At 29.9% G+C, this 21,784-nt stretch overlaps 2 long non-coding RNA genes across 2 annotated transcripts; both read right to left on the bottom strand.

Moving 5' to 3' along the window:
* Nucleotides 1-3,538: 3,538 nt before the first annotated feature.
* On the bottom strand, nt 3,539-4,731 carry LOC105852732 (uncharacterized). The gene is made up of 3 exons (XR_001144649.3): nt 4,583-4,731; nt 4,383-4,496; nt 3,539-3,753 (listed from the first exon to the last, which is right to left on the bottom strand). It is a non-coding gene; the product is annotated as an uncharacterized lncRNA (long non-coding RNA).
* A 6,477-nt stretch (nt 4,732-11,208) lies between these two features.
* On the bottom strand, nt 11,209-12,379 carry LOC101496726 (uncharacterized). Its single transcript, XR_190323.4, has 2 exons — nt 11,899-12,379; nt 11,209-11,826 (listed from the first exon to the last, which is right to left on the bottom strand). It is a non-coding gene; the product is annotated as an uncharacterized lncRNA (long non-coding RNA).
* Between the last annotated feature and the right edge of the window lie 9,405 nt (nt 12,380-21,784).

Genomic DNA, 21,784 nt, shown 5'->3' with positions numbered 1-21,784 from the left:
CTTACCTTAACGTTAGCTTTAACGTGCGTTTCCGGTACCGCGAGTAAATCCGGTAAAATCTCCGCTCGCGACGTCGCTTCCGAAGTTAGTTCACTAGCACCGTAGTGTGGTGGTGAGCAACTTTCCCTTCTATCTCTTTGCGAAATGAAGCTTAGATCTAGATGAAACGGGGAAGTTTGTGTTTGACGGTTTTAAAATTCCTAACACCGTTTTTCTTCGTTTTCGAATCAACGAGGAAAAGTGAAGTTGAGAAATTTAACAAGTATCTCCAAATATCTAGATATTTATTAAAATTACCATTTTACCCATAAGGCATAAAAGTCTACGTAAAAGATTCACCGCACTTAATTTAATTTATTTATCGACGAGTAATTTTAATCGGCATCAAAATATCTTTTTGATCATATAAACTCCGAAATATTACTAACTTTGGCTAAAAAGCCTCCGAGCCAAAATCCAAAATACGCAAAAATACATAAAGTGTACTTTAAAATTATGGGTCTTACACCTACCTATATGATGACAAAATAATCTTCACTTCACAATTTCTCAATATTTATTTTCTCCCGTCGTTGGCCTATGATACTCCATTAAGACCTTCATCTCCAACACAAATTGAAATCACAATTATTTCACCCACTATGGGGTTACTTCAATATTCTCATCACAAATTCACAACATCATTATCATTAATCATATCTCATCACATAAACGTATCAAAATAAATTCACTTTTTATTATCACACCACATAAAACACGTCTAATCAAACATATACATAAAATTCATTCGGCATCCAATATCACAATAATATCAAATATCTCACATTTAATAAAAATAAATCAAACATAACAATAATATCAAATACCACACATTTAACGAAGTTATATCAATCAACACCTTATAAATATTTCTATTTCAGATTTTAATCTCCCAATTCCCATATTTTTACATTAATCAATTTATCACTCAAAGTGCTACTGCCGTACGTAACGAGCCTCGAATGAATCATTGGGAAATACGGTTTACCAGTTCATCTCACATTATATTATATTCATGAATTCAAAAGTTATCTCACCGCTTACCTTATTTTGATGCTTTCACACAAGAGTACGATTCCAAAAGCAAACAATCTTTGTTCAATGACTTTTTGTCCTTCAATTGATCTAACTCGACAATTTATGGGTAGACGTCAAAAATAAATAATGAGAAAATATTCTAGAAACTAAATTTCGAAATTCGGCCAAGGAAAATTACCATAAATCAGAAAACCAATCAATGGATAGTATAGCCACTTTTCACACGATTGTTTTGGCGTTGGTTTAACTCAAATCGGGCTTACGGTGAAGAAGAACGGTAAAAAATAACAAATTCTGTAAACGGAGAAATCGGGTATTTTAGGAAGAAATTCGGGTTGTTAAAAATCTATAAAGTTATGTTTAATTGAATAGCTAAATTAGTAATACAACATACTGAAATTTGGATGAAAACGGAGAAACTTTTACGGAACAGTTATCGATCACCGGTGTCACGATAGATTGTTGTTGTGTTTACATTTTGGTTCTATGGCTGCCCGTCCAACTCCCTTCCCTTTTCTTTGTTTTATTTTATTAACAATCAGGGTTCACAGTGTCAAACCCATTGGTCTCTTTATTTATGTTTTTGTTTTACTACTATTATTATTATTATTATTATTATTATTATTATTATTATTATTATTATTATTTTGTTAAAATAAAATTAATAATTGTTTAATCTCCTTTTTAATATTCCTCCAAACACCATTTAGTTTTCCAAACATTACAAATATTTTATAAATTAGAGTAATTAAAATAATCAATATATAAAAAAAAATATTACTAATGACTGAAACTTTCACATTCAAAATAATCCCTACAATTATACTTATTTCTCAAAATATTCATATTATAATAATACTATCATATTAGAAAATAGTCAAAATTATAAAATAAATAAATATAACAACAATATTTTATGTTAATTACTAAATCATAATAAATATATATATATATATATATATATATATATATATGTAAAATCACATTTCCAAAATAAGTATATAAAAACAAAGAAAATCAAACACAATATTACTACGATTTCAAGATAATTATTTATAGAATAAATAATTAAAATAAGATATACTTAAAAATGTTTAAAATATAAATATGTACACACTTAACATTAGTTAAACATATAAGAAAATATCATATTAATTACCAACTCACATATACACTTAAAATCATATAAAATCTTGTTCTTTAAAATATTACACTAAAATACTATTATTTTTAGAAAAAATATATAAAATAATAAAGTAAAATATTTATAATTTATATTGCTCATTAAATATAATATCTATCAAATCAACCCATCATAGAAAGCATCCATATAACAAAAATTACTCACAAAATTTATCAACATATATTCTAAAATAATTTTAACATCAAATTAATTATTGAAAATCCTATTTAATTAATAAAATAGTTTATTATCAAATTTAGGGTGTTACATCTGTGCTGCAATATCGAAAGCATCTCGACTATTAAATTGTTCATGCCTGTGTATTTGCCTTGTGGAATTTCAGCTAATTTATTGACAAATTCATGCCTTTTATGTGAAAATTATCTTGTAAATTATGAATTTAAATTAATAATGTTCTAACTTTGTTTGCTATCATTTGCTTTAATTTTATTTGTAGGTTTAAGATATGAATGCAAAGTAGTTAATAGAGCTGAAGAGACACGGGAATGTTGGATTTTATTCTTTGTGTTTTGCATTTGTACTGGATTGTTCTTGATATTGTTAAGTCAAGTGCGTGTTTTAAATAATTAAGGAAAATTCTAGGTTGTTTCTAGTAAATTGTTTGTAAGTTATTTAAATGAAATGAAATTCAATAACATATATTCCATTCATTTTGTTTTAAAATTTAAGTTTGTTATAGTTAATAGAGTTTAGATGACTAATTTTAATCGGTCTTGGTAAGATATCCATAATTTTTTAAAGACCACATCAGTGTGTCACCTACAAAAACTGTTACAAATTTCAAGTAAAATATAAATGTAAGTAATTTACGCATTTTGGATTTGTCAATATACTAAGTAATAGGTGTATTTATTTTATTTTTATTTTATTAAATGTAAAGCTTCTAATTAATAGGTGTATTTAATTTTTTTCAAACACATCCCTTATTAATACCATTAATTTATGTTGAAAAACGAAAAAAGTCAAATTGAAAATATTCATATATAAAAATTATTTTAGAAACATCAACATAAAAAATTGACACTTTATATTCAACACCTACTTTTCTTAATATTCGTAGAAAAAAAATGAAAAGTTATAAATAAGGATGGAGATAGTATTCTTACTATTTGTAGAAAATAAAATAAAAAATTATAATTAAAAATGGAGATAGTAATTAAAATTAACACGTGAACACACATTAAGTTTTCACGTTTCAAAAATATGATATTTTTTATAAATATAAATAATAATATTATAACTAATAACATTGAAAACTAAAAAATAAAGCAAGTGAAAACACTAAATCTTAAACAATACAAACAATTATTACATAGAGTATGAAGTCTGAAGATCTCTCTACCCATACCACAAAATCAACTATAGTAAAAAAAAAAAAACTCTTAAAAATAAAGTGAAGTACAAGCCTCTAGTACTTTAGTTCCACAAGAAAAGCTCCATTGATTGCTTGTCATGATCATGTTGAATTTAACCTACATACAAATATATTATAGAGGAGACATAAGGAAGATGTGAGATTATCTTTCATCATGTGTAAAATGAATAAAGTGATACATAGATTAGCACACGATCGTCAATCATATATATATATGGATAAACTTTCAATGCCAAAACATGCACTACTTGAAATTCATGTGGTGTCAAAATTAACTTAGGAAAATATGGATTGAGAGGTTATGCTTTATGCCATATGTAAAGTGCAACACCCCTCTAGATTGTATATATTCATAGTGTGCACTCTCACTAACACAAGTTATACAATGACATCCTCAAGAAAACAATTGAAAGTGTAAACTCAATAAATCACTTTCCTCTCATAAAAACAAAAATCAATTTTAAGTTTCTTAGATGGTATATGAAACACTGAATCCATATATATATATATATATCCTTAAACACACACGCACATATATAACTCACAACCGAACAAAGCTAACAACACTTTCAAAATAAAATTTAATATGCATGTAAATTTGTTAAAAATTGAATGTTGAAGTCTTAAACATAATAGAGAGATTAAATATAAGAGAAACAACATTAGTGATGATGAGCAAATAAAAATAATTAAAGGTTGTCACATAACATATAAATTGTTTTTTACCTTTACTTGTAGTTGTACCCCAAGAGCACCTACAAATACCATCTATACAAAATCCACGACGATTAAGGGGACACTCGAAATTTAGACAATCGATATCTGACTTACATGTTATAGCTGTAATATATAAAATAAGAATAAAAAATATTATTGAAGAAAGATTAAGAGTTTTATAGAATATGAAAATATGATAATGGACTTACCATCAACATCGACTAGAGCAAGAAATAGGAACACAAAAAGGATCATAGTATAAAAAACCTTGAGAGTTTTAGCCATTTTTTACTCTACCTTTTCATGTAACAAATATAAAATTGTTTGATCACTTTATATTGTGAAACACCTCATGCTATGCTTATTTCAATTGAATAGTTTTTAGTACAACGAAGGATCATATTTGTCACTTTAACTCATGCAATTGATTATTGACCTTAGAGTATATCTTTAATTTTTTATTTCTTATCTATTCTTTCATATTAGAATGAGGTTCAAAACCAACATTATGCTTCAATTAAATTAAATAGCTATTAGAATATATATTCAACTAAAAAAAACATTTCTATATTAGTTTTTTTTTTCAATTCCCTTAAGCCAAACACAATCTACAACCGAGTTAAAATTGATTCTAATATAGATTAATTGAATTCGATATAATAAATTTTTTTTCGACCGCTATTGAGGACACTTATCCAATTTATTGCAAATGAATCGACTTTATAGGGCCGTTAGATATTATGTTTAAATTGACCAAGTTAATTTGAACTACAACCTTAGTGCACCGGGCCTATTTTCATATGAGCCCAACATTAGTGAGAGAAAGAAAAAAAACTGCTTCAATATAGAAATAAGGGAATGTGAATAATGGAAAGGCATATTCATAGATCGTCACAAGTTTGAGGAAAACTTACTTGAATTAGTCAATTTATTTGAAATAAGAACTTACCTATAATCAGTCAAAGTAATGGATTGTAGGAACTACACTTTAAAATCTTATTTATACTCTATAAATACCAATTGTACAAATCATAATAAACTTACATCAATTTAAATAAACCTATTTTACGTGTAGTTCATCTGCTCTTCAAATTTACTTACGTTATTTTTATTATTCTTAAATAGTTATCTACATAAATTGTCAAAATTAAGGCTCTTTGAAAAATTTAAGGAATTCACAACCAATCAATCATTTTTTTCATTGATGTAATTGCATATGGTGCATTTGATTTGTTAAAAAACAATAGAACTATACAACCAAATTTTTGTTGTACTCATGTGTCTCTCTCTCCCCCTTTTATCTCTTCATCTTATCTCTTTTTCCACTCATGTGTCTCTCTCCCTCGGATCTCTTTCTCATGTATCTTTTCTTCTATTCATGTTGATGCCTCTTAGCTCTTTCTACACACACGTCTCTCTCTTATCTTTATATATCCATCTCATGTCTCTCTTTTTAAACCTTCAATCTCTCCCTCCTTTTAGATGAAGTAATCACAATTAACAACCATTAGCTAAATTACCGATGAACTATCATATTTGTTAATAATTGTCTTAAAAACTCTTTCTAAAATTAGAATAATTATGAAATGTCTCTTAGGAAAATCATGCATCATCTTTTTTTCTTTAACTCATTTTAACTCATCATAGTAAGAAAGGCACATAAAACTTTGTGGTAATCAAAAGTCACTTAGTGTTACCAACCTTTCAATTAAAGTAACATGTATTTATGGATAAATTAAATAGCATCATAGGATAAAAGTCAATGCACAAATCTATCCTTTATAATATATTAAAATAAATTCTCAATTTTTATTGAATGACACATCACACACTTTTGTGTCACATCACTTATATTCCTATGTGACAGTTTCATATGCTTCTACAATTTATCTCCCACATTTTATTTCTCAATTTAACTTTTACATCATCATATACATATGTTGAGAATCCACACACAAAAGTTCTTTAAGAAAATAATTTTACTATCTTCTCACTTCAATCAACTTTTAATACTTCTTCATTTCTAACTTTGTATATTCAGATTAGTTGGTAAAAAATTACATCAAATTTTATATTAGCTCAAGAATCATTCTTTCAATTCCTTCTTAAACTTTGGCGAATAGTACTCTTTAGATATAATGTTTTATCGTTTACACAATATTACATCATTCATGGCTTCTCAATTCTCCCTCCAAGTATCAATTGAAAATGTGAGATTGTTTAACGATAATGGTCGCACGAATAGGAGGGATGGTGAAGACCTCTAGATAGGAATGCATAAAATATCATTTTTCTGTTGTTAAGACATAATTTTGAGTAAGTGTTGAAGAACATCAATCTACTATGAACTTTACATACCGACAATCGGTTGAAACATTTAGGAGAAAAAGTATTCAGAAATGAAAAGGAGTGCATAAAGAAAGGAAAAGTTATTTTTAAGCAAATGGATCTCGATTATACAATTAGGGTGCTTTTAATTTGTTTTCATCAATTAATGTGTTGGTTTATTTTTGCTTGGTAATTGACGTTTTGTGCATCTCTGTACTGTAATATTGAAAGTATCTCGACTATGCAATTGTTCATGCATGTGTATTTATATCTTGAAAATTATGAATTTAAATTAATAATGTTCTAACTTTGTTTATTGTCCTTTGCTTTAATTTTTTTTGTAGATTCAAGATATGAATGCAGAGTGGTTTAATAGAGTTGAAGATACATTGAGAATGTTAGAGTGGTTTAATAGAGTTGAAGATACATTGAGAATGTTGGATTTTGTTTTTTGAGTTTTGCATTTTTTATTAGATTATATATCATTGCTTTGTAAAATAGTCAGTTAGTTAGAGATTTTGCAAGTTAGTATGTACTAAATCCTGCATGCTTTATAAAGCATAATTTAGTTCATTGTAAAATTTAATATTTAATTCAATCAATTGATGAAACTCAATATGGTATCAAAGCCAAATCAATTTATGATGCCCAACTTTGGCACTCAAGATTTGGTCACATTTCTGATAAGATCCTTAGATCCTTAAGCAATAAAATACTTTTTATCATGCCAAATCAATTTACTTCTTCTATGTGTCAAATATGCCCTCTTGCTAAATTTAGAGATTGTCTTTTCCTTCTTATAGTCGCATCTTTGATGCTCCTTTTGCTTTGTTGCATTGTGATATTTCGGGTCCTAATGGCCACTTTACCTATGATGGAAAAAGATACTTTCTCACTTTGGTGGATGATTGTTCTATATACACCTAGGTTTTTATGTTTAATTAGAAATCTGAGGCAACAACTACAATAATTAAATTTTTTGCAATGGTCAAGACTCAGTTTGGTGTCACTATTAAATGTCTTCGATCTAACAATGCCAAGAAATTATCCCTTACCCAATTTCTACAAAACCAAGGCACCTGGCATCAGTTTTCCTGTGTTGAAAGGCCATAATAGAATTCTGACGTAGAACGCAAACACCAACATTTGTTGAATGTTGCTCGTGCATTGATTTTTCAGTCCAAGGTGCCAATTACTTTTTGGGGAGAATGTGTTGCCATTGCAGCCTTCTTGATCAACAGATTGCCCTCTCCAATTCTCAAGGACAAACGTCCTTATTAGGTTTTATATGGTATGGGTCTGAATTACAACTATTTATAGTCTTTTGGTTGTCTTGCCTATGCAGCCACATTGCCATCCAATCGCAACAAGTTAACTGCAAGAGTTGTTCCCACTATCTTTGCTGGTTACCCTCAGGGCTATAAAGGTTATAGATTATTCAGCAGTGAAACTCAGAAGTTTTTTATCTCAAGGGATGTCATTTTTCATGAGACCATTTCCTATTTCCTGACTTATCTAATACATCTATCTCACAAGATCCATTTCATGATTTGGTGATTGCCACTCTCATTCATGAACACAACAGTTTTGTTCTCAGTCACCCTTATATCCCATTCAACAGTTTTGTTCTTATACTCATCTCAACCCATCTTACAAATCCTTCATATGTGCAGTATCAGCTGTTTCTGAACCTCAATTTTTCCATTAGGCAGTGTCTAGCCCTGAATGGAGACAAGCTATGAATGAAGAAATCAAAACCTTGGAGGCCAACAATACTTGGTCTCTTGTTTGCCTACCACCTAGTAAACATTGTATTGGCAACAAATGGGTATATAAAGTGAAATTCAAACCTTATGGCAGTGTCGATCGTCACAAAACTCGTTTGGTAGCCAAGGGTTATACTCAATAGGTTGGTATTGACTTCGCATATACCTTTTCCCCTCTTTCCAAGCTCACTTCTGTTTGTATTTTCTCACAGTGGCAACAACAAAGTAATGGCATTTGTTGCAATTAGATGTGAATAATGCGTTCCTTAATGGTGAACTTTTTGAAGAGGTTTTTATGACTCCTCCTTTGGGTTACCATCCTGCTAAAAAAGGTTTGGTTTGCAAGCTGAACAATTCCCTGTATGGCCTCAGACAAGCATCGCGACAATGGTTTTACATGTTCTCCACCACCTTGCTTGCTCATGGTTTTGCTTAGCCTAGAAACGATTATTCCTTATTTACTTCTAGTTCAGGTCCCTCTCTGATCATTCTACTTGTTTACGTAGATGATATTGTATTGGCAGGCCCAAATTCCACTAAAATTGTTGAGACTCAAGCCCTCATACAATCATTGTTCAAAATAAAAGTTCTTGGGATCTTGAAGTATTTCCTAGGCTTGGAAATTGCTAAGTCCAGCAATGGCATATCACTTTCTCAGCGTAAATATACTCTCAAACTACTTGAGGATTCTAGTTTTTTGGGCTGCAAACCTGTTTCACTCCCAATGGATCCCAATGCTAAACTTTCATCCACTAACGGTACTCCTATTTTTGATCCATCACTTTACCGACGACTCATTGGCAGAATCATGTACTTGACTATATCGCGCCCTAATATTAGCTTTGTTGTTCATAAACTCAGCCAATATATATAACAGCCACAACAACCTCAACTCCTTGCGGTTCACCATCTTTTGCAATACCTTAAATCTGCACCAGGCTAAGGTCTCTTGTTTCCTTCAACTAATTCTCTTGCACTTTCAGCTTATATTGATGCCGGTTGGGGCAACTGTGTGGATACTATAAGATCTGCTACTGGTTTTTGCCTCTTCCTTAGTGATGCTTTAGTTTCTTGGAAGGAAAAAAAACAACTTATATTCTGTAAATCTTCTGTTGCAGCTGAGTATATGGCATTGTCCTCTACTGCTAGTAAATTTGTTTGGTTGCAACGTTTACTTGTTCACTTTGAAGTCTCTCCAACTTCAGTTATGGTTTTTTGTGACAACAAATCTGCCATCCATCTTGCCTCTAATCATGCCCACCATGAACGTTCTAAACATATCGACATCGACTACCATTTTATACGAGAATGGGTTCAGTCAAACTTGCTAAAACTCATTCATGTCAAAACTCAACATCAATTAGCTGACATCTTTACTAAAGTTTTTCCGACTCAAGCCTTCTCCACTCTCGTTTCCAAGCTGGGAATCATCAACATCTATTCTCCATCTTGAGGGGTGGTATTAGATTATATATAATTGCTTTGTAAAATAGTTAGTTAGTTAGTTTTGACAAGTTAGTTAGTTATCTGAGTTAGTTTGTACTAAATCATGCATGTTATATAAAGCAGAATTCAGTTCGTTGTAAAATTTAATTCTCAATTCAATTAATTGATGAAATTCGATATTTTTAGTGGATTGTTCTTGGTATTGTTAAATTTATTATAGTATATTACAACAATTTAGTATTATCACAATTGTTATATTTTTAAATTTATTACAGCATTACAATTTAAAATTATTTTTATTGATATTGATGTGAGTCATAGAGCTTCAAATAAAGCTTGCCAACAATTATAATTGGAGTGAAACATAAGTGTATAAATGACTTGGTAAAAATAGAATTTATATAACAAAATTCACAATGAGATAACAATAGAATAATTTGCGAGGCTCTTTTCATATATTATTAATAGATAAATATAAGAATTAAGTTTTAATTAGAATTAGAATGGATAGCATTTTTATACTGTCTATTTTCATGATAGTACTTTATAATCATTTTATATATATTGTTCAAATATGTTAACTCTCATTAACTTAATTTAATTAAAGCTACAGTAAATTGTCAAAAATATAAAAAATAAACTTCCAGGAAATACAATTTCATTGAACCTACGTGAAGGGTGGCCATAAAATAAGTTGAATGAAAGAGTATTATTACTTCTTTTGTATTATTATTACTGAATTTTCAATTATATTTAAAACTAACTATTTAAAGAAAGAGTATTTAATCTTAACAAATCCTTAATCCCTTGTGGTATTGAAAATTATGATTAAGCACTATGGTTATAAATTATTTTTGGCATTCAAGTGTTTATATATCTATATGTAGACTATGATTACAACAAGTTCCTATCTCAAGCATTTAATAAATAACCTTATGATTCAAACTATAATTGACAATTGATTTTAAAGGCGCCTAAGCGATAAAAATACATTATGAATAGAGATCGATAAAAATTCATTCGAATAACCAAAAAATTAAATTATATACTAGAGGTTTTCATCGAGGTTTACTCATTCCTAACACCAGAAATTTAGCTACTTATAAAAATAAACAAGAACTAAAGAATAAAGAGTAATTAAACGAGTTCTCCGTGAAAGATTCTTGATGAAGTAGCTTTCACTACTAGAAATCTGCATTTTTCCTCATACATTTTAGTAGATTAGAAACCTACATTTGACAACTAAATTAATAATTTAATTTGACTTTCTATTAATATGACAAACCATAGCCAAATTAATTGCAAAAAAAGAAACACAAATTTTATTGATGGAATTGAATGACTTAACAAATACCAAACCTTACAATCATAAAGAATATAATAATGGTTTGGACATAAAACAAGAAAACTCAAAACAATTAAACCTAGCCAGCCACTCCCTCCAAAAATAGCCTTAAGTTTTTTAACTTGAGCATGATCATACAAAGTAGTCTTTTCAACATAACTCGAATTCATACTATTTCCAAACAAAGCAAAATCAACAAGTTGTGCACCAGGTTTGAACTACTAAGTGTAAGAAAAGCAGTAGCTTTATTCCACCCAACATTACAATGAAAATGCAACAAACCTTGTGGAATTACCATAATATCCCCCTTTGTTAGTGTCTTAACAAAAACAGAGTTATCAGAGGAAATAAAACCAGCAGTTATAAAACCTTGAACCATTATCATTAATTCCAACGCGCTGCGATGCGAATGCATAGGTACTACGGCTACAATGCCTAAGTCTATGTGTGATAATCCAAGTCCATTTTCTTAATGTTCAATGAGTTATAGTCATTGCAACACTATGAAGGGAAGGCACCTCATTGTTCATGTCTGATAATTATTTGGACAAAACCCTAAATAAGACACCTGATTCAAGATTAAAACAAAAAAACTTTTAAAAAATAAAAATGAAATTGAAATTGAAACGAAGTAACTAACCATGGTGGGTTTGAATTCCTTCAATTTTTGTAATTTCTTAAACTCAATCTGAAGTTTCTCTTGCTCCTTGCCACGATTTTCATGTGATTCATCCTTTTGTTTCAAGATCTCGTTTTTGGCTTTCAAGAGCTCTTCGGTTTTCTCTTTCTCGAGTCGCAAGTTATGTGCCACAATCTTCAAGTTTTTGTAGTGGAAACGTGAGGGCGCGAGAGTGAGTGAGGTGAGGGAAACAACAGAGCTTAACGGTGAGGATGGAGTGGGTGACAATTTTGAGAGGATTTAGAGTGGGTGGCGAGTTCGAGAGCTAGGGTTGAGAGTGAGGTGATGGAAACAGTGATGCGGCAGCGATAGGCTTAGTATGACGGCGAATACGAAGTGGGTGACTGCATCGAGAGGGCTGAGATTGGATTATGGCTTCAAGAGTTAGGGTTATCTGAAAAACTTGAAGGATACGGAGTGAAGGTGAGAGGGCCGAGGGATAATGAAGTTTTTAGATTAATTTTTTAAATAATATTAAAAAAATTAATTTTAAAAATCATAAACGTAGCGTCGGCTACACCGACACATATTATTAAAATAAAACAAAAAACATAAAAAAATTAAGTAGCGTCTGCTTATTTTAAATAGCGTCGTCTAGGATGACGCTGCTTATTATAAAAATAAAAACTAAAATTTGACGCTCTAGCGTCTACTTGCCGACGCTACACCGACGCTAAATATGGCAGCTAAAATTGATTTTTCTAGAAGTGATTAGTCATATTCACTTATCCATAATTTTTTAATAACTTAACCTCACCTGAAATAACTTTTACTCAAAAAAAAATTGAAAAAAACACTCATTATTTCTAAAAAGTATGATGTTGTATCAACCATTTTTCGAAAAGTAAAAATGTTAGATCATAGAAGTTTAATAACTTTCAAGGAAAAAAAACTACTTAATTTGTATAAAAATTAATAAAAATAAAAATTCGCACGAAAATCTGCAAAAAACTACATGCGGAATTTGTTGCGGACATTCCCAACTAACAGCAAAATCATTGAATATTACCTGCGGATATAAATCCTTGGGTATTACAGCAAAAACGCTAATGTCTAGTAGTATTTGTTGGTGTTCAACATGTTAATATTTGCTCTTAATTTTTTTTTTAGGTTTTTGAAAATTATGTTTAAAAATATATTGATTATATTAAAATAAATCAATCAAATAATGATCTTTAATATATTCCACTTTATTAATTAGTGATTCCCTATGTGTCTTGTAAGTGAAATATATTTGTGAAAAATTGTCTAAAAGAAAATTTTCCTGCCTTTGAAACAATGGAACAATTGCACCACTTTCAATTTATTTTAAAAAAATTCAGATTTTGACGAAATATTTGATTTAGGTACTTGGGTTGTTTGTCGATGGTTTTATTTCTCATAGTCATTTTTCAGGGTGAAAAATATTAAACGTGATATTTTATAAATTGGATTATTTCTATCATAAAAAAAGTTATTGATGCGAGTTGTTTGTAATTCTTTTTCTATAAACGAATGTAATATCAGTTAAGGTGGTTGAAACTAATTTTTAGATAAGAGTTGAATGGTGTGATGTGATGTTATTATGATTAAGTATAATCAAAGATAGTTGTGAGAGTTTAGAATTAAATTTAAGTCAATAATTTTTTGTGTTAGGAATTTTTAGAGATTTATTTATAATTGAGAGAGTATATTAATTAAAGGATGGAGGAAAATAACTCCCCTCTCCTTTAAACATAAGAATCCCTCAACCTCCCCCCATTACCCATTCATTTCGTTTTTTTTTTTTTATATTCTTCCTTCTCGTTAAAACTCCAAACCCTGATTTTTTGTCTCAATTTTTTAACTTTCAAAAAACCTCAAATTCAAAAAGCTTGAACTACAAAAGTGTTCTATTACACTGGGGACATATATTACATTGTTGCATTGTTTATTTAGAAAGTAAAATTGCCCTTATGTTGATGTAAGTCATTGGAAACTTCAAAGTGAAACATGACTTTTAATTTATGTTAGTAAGTACCTTTGAAAATTTTATTATCAAAATCTTATGTTGTGAGTAACTAATAGTTTTATTAGTCTAAAAAAGAATTCGATAACACTGATCACACCAAGTTAGTATGAATGTCAACTTTATGCTAAAGTTTGAGACCGTAGATATTTTGGAAAATATTAATTTATTATGATTTTGGATTTTGATAATGTGATTTAATTTGACAAAGTTTTATCTCTAGAAAGTTAAGTAAAAGGAAATTTTGAGAAAATAAAGCGTCAAAGATTTTATTTTTATGGTGGTGATTGAAAACTTTGAATTTTTGTTTGCAAAAATTATTTTTAAGTTTAAGGTTTATTCAAGTGGAGTTTAAGAAAAATGTTTGAGTTTAAAAGATTTAGCGGTGTGATCAAATTAAAAATTTGAAGATGGTTATAGTTTGTTGTTAAAAACAAATTACTATGTTGTTGTAGTAAAAATAGATATGGTATAATTTTTTTGGGAAAATCTTAATTAAACAAAGAAGTATTGCCTAAATTTTGGTAGAAAAAGATATGGAGAAAATTATATGTTCAAGACTTTGTTCGAAAAGTTTGTGACTCTATGGGTTAAAGTGGTTTAAAACGTGATTGCGCGCGCTATTTTTTAGTTATCCAAAATAATCTTACATTTTCAAAATGTTGCCAAAAATAAAGAATTAGAGTTTTCAACTTGTATAAATTTTTGAGAGAATCAAGATAATAGAAAATGTCTTAGTTGATTTTAATTAATAGTATGAGTTGAATTGTGTGTGGTAATGACATGTTATTTGGAAGCATCACATCAACCAACATAGTGATTTATAAAAATAAGTAACATAGAACAAGAAAAACAATTTTAAGATGTTCTCAACCATACTTAGCGTGCTATGTATGGAAAAGTCCTCTCATCAAAAACTTTTAAATTCAAATGTAACATTCTAAAATTAAACTCGTAATTCAGATATTCAGATGAATCATATATGTTGTAACACCCTAAATTTTATAAAAAACTATTTTATTAGTTAAGTACGATTTTAAATAATTAATTTAATATTAAAATTATTTTAGAATATACGATGATAAATTTTCTGACAAATTGTTGTTATATAGGTGATTTCTATGATATGCTAGGGTTATAAATATTAGATTACATGAGCGATATAAATAATAAATATTATATTTTATTATTTGATATATCTTTTTAAAAAAATAATAGTATTTTAGTGTAATACATATATTTTAAAGAAAAAGATTTTATGTATATATACGTGTGCCCAATTAATGTAATACTTTTATGTGCGCTTGACTGATGTTAAGTATGCACGTAGTTATATTTGAATAATTTATAACTATTTTCTATTTTTAGTTATTTTCTTTATAAATAATTATCTTGAGATAGTAGTGATATTGTGTTTGATTTCCTTTATTTTTATATACTTGTTATGACACTATGATTTTATATATATTTATTAAGATTTAGTAATTAATATAAAGTGTTGATGTTAAATTTATTTATTTTAAAATTTCGATTATTCTCTAATGATGGTAATATCTTAACTTGAGTATTTGGAAAAATAAGTATTATTATAGAGATTATTTTGAATATGAGAGTTTTGGTTATTAATGTATTTTAAAAGATTAATTATTTTTATTTATAAATTATTAGTTTTGAAATACTAATAATGTTTTATTAATGAAATTGTGTTTTAAAAAAAATAAAATAAAACTAGTAAAACCTAAAAGGAGACCAATCGGTTTGACCCATGTGTGAACTCTAATTGTTAATAAAATAAAACAAACAGAAAAAGGAAGGGAGTTGGACGGTGGCCGTAAAACCAAAGAGAAACACAACAACAACATATAGTTTGACACCGATGATCGATAATTGTTCTGGAAAAGTTTATGCGTTCTTGTCCAAATTTCAATACGTCGTTTTATTTATTTAGGTAGTCAAAAAAACATACTTCCTCGGATTTTTTACCATCCAAATTGCTCTCTAAAATACCTGACTTCTCCATTTATTAAATTTCTTAGTTTGAACCGTTTTTCTTCACCGTAAGTCTGATTTGAGTGAAACCAATGCCAAAACGATCGTGTGAAAAATGACTATTTTATCCACTGGTTTGTTTTCAGATTTATGGTAAGTTTCCTTGACTGAATTTCGAAATTAATTTTTAGAGTATCTTTTCATAACATATTTTTGACGTTTGCCCATAAACTATCGAGTTAGATCAATTGAAGGACAAAGAGTCAAAAAAACAAAGGTTGTTTGCCCGTGGAAATATTCGTGTGTGAAAGCGCCGAAATAAGGTAAGGGGTGAGAAAGCGTTTGAATTCATGAGTATAATATAATGTGAGATGAACGGGAAAACTGTATTTCCCAACGATTCATCCGGGGCTCGCTACGTACAGCTGTAGCCCTTTGAGTGATAAATTGATTAGTGTGAAACTATGGAAATAGTGAGATTAAAATATGGAATAAAAATATTTATAAGGTGTTGATTGATTTAATTTCGTTAAATATGTGGTATTTGATATTATTATGATATTTGATTTCAAATGAATTTGATGCATATGTTTGATTAGACGAATTTATGTGATGTGATAATAAAATATGGATGCATGGTATGATATATGTATGCGGGATGATAATGCAGATTTTTTATCGATAATAGTGATGTTATAAAATTGTGATGACTTTATGTGATGATTACGATTATGTATGATTAGTGATATAATAAAATTTTGATGAGTTTATACGATGATTATGATTATGATTATGTATGATTAGTGACATTATAATATTGTGATGAGAATATTGGAAGTATCCCATATATGATGAAATAGTGATGATTTATAAAGATGATGCTTTTAATGGAGTAGCCTAAGCTAACGAGGGGAGAAAATAAATATTGAAAATTTGTGAAGTGAAGATTATTTTATCATCATATAGGTGGGGCCTGACAAGCCTAGTGATTCTAGGGAAGTACAGTTGAATGAGTCTGATCGTGGCGGTCTGCTGTCAAGCCATAAGGCGAGATTGTTCGACCTTGGAGGTATACGGGTGGGGAATTCTTAGGTGACTTGGAGGTAGCACTCCAAATATCGGGAGCTACCACACACCACATGTGTGTGTGTGTGCTCAGCTTCATTCTTCTCCTTTGATTCAAAAACGAAGAAAAACGGTGTTGGTGATTTCAAAACCGTCAAACGAAAACCTCTATGTTTCTTCTAGATCTAAGCTTTGTGCCTGTGATGGGTGGCACCTTCATAATTAGTATAAGGCATGTGATATGCGATACAATTATGATTTACACCCCTTTGAGGAGGGTTTTGATTGGAATTCCGAGTCCATGCATTTTGGCATATACGCATTGCATTAGGGTGCTTGGCATGCGAGTCATGTTTGATTCAAGATTATGATTGAGTGGTTGAACTCAAGTTTTCATGGTGATTGTGCTATAATTGCCAAGTGTGCATGTTTTGGATTTGTGCGTAAGTGTTGATTGATTTCGAAACCCTTTTAAAAGCTGAATTTTGCTGTTTTTCTGCTGTTTTCTGATGTGTATCCGAATACAGGAGGTTGTATTCGAATACAAACATCCTGTTTTAGCTACTGACTTATGTGTAGTCGAATACAGAAGGTTGTATTCGAATACAGACATGCTATTTTTGCTTCTGACTTATGAAACAACCTTGTAATCGAATACAGAGATGCTGTATTCGAATACAACAGTGCAATTTTGTTTAAAACTCAAATTTTGAACTTGGTTATGCATGTTTAACATATGGAAACCCTTTCAAGGTGCATGCTAGGTTGAAAGGCCATTTTATGCATTTGAAATTTAAATGCTATGTGTTAATTGTTAATTTCGCTTGGTGACCTTTACAACTATTGTGGAAATCTGGGTTTTGCCCTCAAATGAGAATCAGGATCTTCCCATCGGTTAGTACCTTGTGGATGGGAAAGTAGTTGGACACACCTGACTGGAGCTGTGCCAGGAGGATCTCGTGGGGCGCGTGAAGATCACTCGGGATGTATATTTCTTTTTAGAATGATCATATTAGGTTGACGTATAGGGACTAGATGTCTTTCTTTTTGGGTTGTGTTTATTTTAATTTGGAAGACTGTACCTATAACATTATTGTCAACTTGACATTTTATTTTGATGGGTTCCATGTACCACTTTTTGAGGTGATGTGGGGGGAGTTAAAATTCTTGGGGCAGTGCTGTTGTACAGGTCTGCTGAGAATACCCAGGGGTGTGAGCTATGTCTGAAAGGCCTCATAGCTCCGGTGTATTTTGATGTTTGAATACTTTGGATTTTTATTTCAAAAAAAAAACTGTTCCACTGCTTGTAAATATTTGTTGACTTTGTCGTTATGTTATGACTTAAACATTTATCCAAAAGTATTTCCTTCTCTATTTCTTTGTTTTTAGGAATTTGTTTTGAAAAAAAAAAACACTCGCGCTGTTAAAAAATTGGGTTGTTACAACCCCGCTCTGATAGGTGATACCGGGAATAAGGGTTGTAATTTTTACTTTCTTATTTAATTTGAAACGAATTTTTGCATGAAAATGTTAGAAGTACTAGTTAGTTTTTAGAATTAAACCAAGTAACTATACTTAAATCAAGCTTATCGAGATAGCACTATTTTAATAAAAAAAATTAAGTTTAAAGTGTTTTATTTTATTTTTGAGAAACTTGATATCCTAAATTAAAAATAAAGCTTTTTATTTTATTGGAAATAAATTTTATTTATCTGCTGCAAATTTTATAAAAATATTATATAAATTATTATATATATTATTTTGGGGTTTAGTGTCACATATGTAACCAAATACAAATTTATATAATAACGGTCAAAATCTTTTGAAAATTCCGTATACTAGATTGCTCACACGTGAGTCACCTGAGTGATACTAGTCAATAGTAAGGTATGTTAGACGTCATGGCCACAAGAAGTGTGTTATTTGTTCTTCCCTTACTTATTCCTCTTTTTCTGAAAGAATTCATTCTACTCATCATAAAATATTTATTTAGGCAGCTGAAACCAAATCAAACCAAAACAATAAATAAAACACTTAAAATATAGTTTAAAACTGAGTTAAATTTGCTCATGGAATATGAGACAAAAAGGAACTAATTCCTTGATTGGCAAATTCGCTTAACGAATTTAAATTGCCTTAACGAATTTGACATGATACAAAATTATATATTTTTTGCTTTTCGAATTTTTGCATAATTATTTTCCATTTCAACTCTAAAATCCCCTTTTAATCGTCAATCAAATTAATCAAAAGTTATAAGAAACTCATATCAACATATATCGAAAGCACAACACTCAAATTCAAAACATTCAACACACAACTCAAAATCACAACAACATGCATTTCATCAAACCAACTTTGACATAACACTATCAACAAACACATAACATGTCATCAAACCAAGTTTGACATAGCACTTTCAACAAACACATAACATGTCAGACCTAAAATTGAAATTTTAGAATGAAAATAGAAATTTATTTACTTAGTCATTCTCAAAATGAAGATAAAACCCAAACACACCCTAAAGATTTTTAGTTGGGGTTCTATGTTTTGTTAGAAACTTTTTGAAGGAGATAATAAATTCCTCAATGTAATCTTTATCTCTACCCGATTGTAGTAAACACTAACCTTCTCTGCTTCAAAGTTATCTTCTTTCTACCTCTTTTCTTCCTTCAAACACTTATTCTTTTATATTTTTCTCACAACTTGCAAAAACAAGAAGGAAGGATAATGATTATGTTGTTTTTCTTTCTCATTATGCTTAAGTGAGAGATGAGGTTAAATATAATGTTACTCAGTAAAGAGGAGAAGTGGAGTATGATGTGGTCTACTTCAAGATGGGAAAAGAGTAGGATGCATGTGTTTCCATTGGGCTTAAGGATGTAATTATTAGGTGTGGCAATGGATTGGTGGCCTTGGAGATATAAGAAGGAGTGAGGGAATGAGTATAAGTGTGTAGTAGTAGTGAGAAGTGTACTACTAAATTTTGACATAAAAATACAAAAACAAATAGTTGATCACAAAAATTTGAGACGTCGCTGAAATTAGAAGTGTGGGACAAATTAGGAGGTGATTAAGCTCTTAAGGACTTATTATGATCGAGTCACAAGATTGAAATAAAGATTTTTGTATGAGAGCAATTTTAGCTATGCTTTGTTTGAGATAACGATACTTGTTAATGAAGTTAACATAAGTAAGGACTCTTCCAATTTTCTAGTATCACATGTAGGTTGTACTTGTTATTGATGTTGTTGAATTATTTGTACACGACTTAATGTGTGTATTTGTTGATGTTTGGATTGAAATTGTGTGATTGACGTATTGATGTGCAATCATAACTACTATAAACACGCGTTTGTGTTATGAATATTTTTGTGATAAATGCCAAGAGTATGCTATGTGTAACATGTGATGAGAATAATTAATCTTTGAATGAGATTTTAAAAGTGTAGAATGAAAAGAACAAAAGAACTCGAGTTTGAATTGTATTTTTAAATTTTTTTTGTGTGATTATACTCAAAGTAAAGAAGACAATACACATGTATGAAAACAAAGCGGAGAGAGACACAATAATTTATCTTGTTTCACCACCAACACGGATGCTACGTCCAGTCCCTTCAACTTGAATGATTAATCTGCTAAATTGTCACTTAATCAGACTTACACTTAAACACCTACTAGTCACACTAATTATGTTCAGTCTTCTCAACCATCTAGCTTAGTAGAATCAAGATGTTGAGGGAGACAACCATTATTGGGCTAGGTTACAATAAAAAGGTATTGGGGGTTTATCTGGGTAAGCTCTTGTAGAGAATGTTTACAATTTATGCTCCACATAAATTCTTTTAGCACTAAAAGGATGATAACAACAGTATAGATATGATTGTTGCTTGTTGCTTGTGTATTATTTGTTATTATTGTATCTTTCTTCATTAAGGAACACATGTGCTATATAGAGTACCAAGAGCGTTTTCGGCCACTGTACTGATAGCATAAAATTAGGATAATCCATAAAGTTTTGCGTCGTATCTTTGCTGAATGCTTTGACAAAGAAACTTTCCAAAAAATACTGATCTTATACTAATTTGGCGAGTTTGTTTGAAACGGTGAGTTGATAAAGTTATGTAAATTCCAATTTTTACTTATTTGGTGTATTTATAAAAGAAAATCATTTATTAAAAGTAAATGTGTTTGAAATTTGGATTCTTTATTTGGAAAATAAAATAGTCCTTATGTTGATGTAAGTAATTGGATAGTTCAAAGTGAAATATGATATTTAATTTATGTCAGTAAATAAGTTTGAAAATTTTATTATCAAAATCTTATGAGGTGAGTAACTAGTAGATCATCGAGTCTTGAAAAGAAATCAAGAACGTTGACTCATGTTAAAGATGGTGCTTTTAGTGGAGGAGCGTAAGCCAACAAAGGGAGTAACTATATGGTAACGGTCTTTTACGTGATGATTACTTTGTCGTCATATAGGTAGAGTTTGACAAGCCTAGTAATGTTGGGGAAGTACAATTTAATGAGTATGATAGTAGAAGTCTATTGTCAAGTCTTAAGGAAAGATTGTTATACCTTGGAGGTAATCTGGTAATGTACTCTTATGTGACTTTCGGTAGCCCTCCCAAAGCCGAGAGCTATCATTCAACACTCATTTACATCAACCATCGTATATATGTGTCTTGTGTCAAGTTAAGGGGATCTATGAGGACAAAGATAATTTGGATTGTTCGCTCATGTAACACCCCGGCCCTCCAGCGTTACCGGCAATGTTACCTCACGAGCTTCTCGCCCCCCTCC

The sequence above is a fragment of the Cicer arietinum genome, chromosome 3 (assembly GCF_000331145.2).
Source record: "Cicer arietinum cultivar CDC Frontier isolate Library 1 chromosome 3, Cicar.CDCFrontier_v2.0, whole genome shotgun sequence".
Taxonomy (NCBI): domain Eukaryota; kingdom Viridiplantae; phylum Streptophyta; class Magnoliopsida; order Fabales; family Fabaceae; genus Cicer; species Cicer arietinum.
The sequence above is the reverse complement of the archived record's forward strand: the minus strand, read 5'-3'. Positions and strand labels throughout refer to the sequence as shown.